Genomic DNA, 1,030 nt, shown 5'->3' on the forward strand with positions numbered 1-1,030 from the left:
CTAATATTCTGCAAACATATGCATTCGACAATTAGATGCGCAGAAAATGCGACACATGATATTTTTATTATTAATGAGCACGTACACTGTGCCCCCGCGACAAGTTTTTGCGTGTTATGCATTCAACAATTAGATGCGCAAGAACTAGAATGTAGCACATGATATTCTTATTACTAATGAATGTAAGATCTCTCTCTCTCTTTCTTATGCATCACAATGTAGCATTTTAGTGCTTCCGCATTGATTTGTGATTGACAGCAAGATGCGCAGAAAAATGTGAAACAAGATACCATCATGAAGATCATGGAGATATGCATATTTTGCACGTTTTGAAACATATAAAATCATAAGTATTACATCAGCGCATAGTTCAGTCGAGATCCAAGCAGCAACAGATATAGGACACGTGCAACAAATTGAACGGCTAAAATGGAGAAAGATTGGAGACGGCCAAAATCAAGAAAGATATCGATGGTGCAGTTTTTGCGTGACAGAGAACTCTGTTTGCGGGGAATAAACAAACGCGGAGTGAAGGAAAATGTTGAAGTTCTCAGGTTGTACTCCCAATTTCTGAACTCTTTTCCACATCCAACTTAGAGGATTGGTACGAGCGACAAAGAAACGGTAACGTGCTGATACATCAATGTGAGGATGCGGTTGACTGTATGTGACACATATGATGTTACTATTACGTTAGGCTGATTTTGCACATTTGCCACCCTCTCCTAACGAGACATATTTGTTACAAAGAGATAGCGATGGACCATATAAAAGTCACCCAGGAGTCACTAGCAAACAGTCCAAGTCCACATCAACAAGGAAGAAAAATAAAATGAAAATGTTGTACAATACGAAATTTCGTAGACCCGTATATGGAGAGGAGGAGGAGGTTTTTTTACAACAAAGCCCTCCACGTAAGTTTTTTAATAGATTGTATAATAATCCAGGTTTTCAAATTTTTAAATAATAATTAATCCAATTTTAGATATCGAAGAATGGGAAGAGGAGATGGAGGAGGAGATGGAGGAGG

The sequence above is a fragment of the Odontomachus brunneus genome, unplaced genomic scaffold (genome assembly GCF_010583005.1).
Source record: "Odontomachus brunneus isolate Ranch 3 - 2012 unplaced genomic scaffold, Obru_v1 Obru_scaffold_271, whole genome shotgun sequence".
Classification (NCBI taxonomy): Eukaryota; Metazoa; Arthropoda; class Insecta; order Hymenoptera; family Formicidae; genus Odontomachus; species Odontomachus brunneus.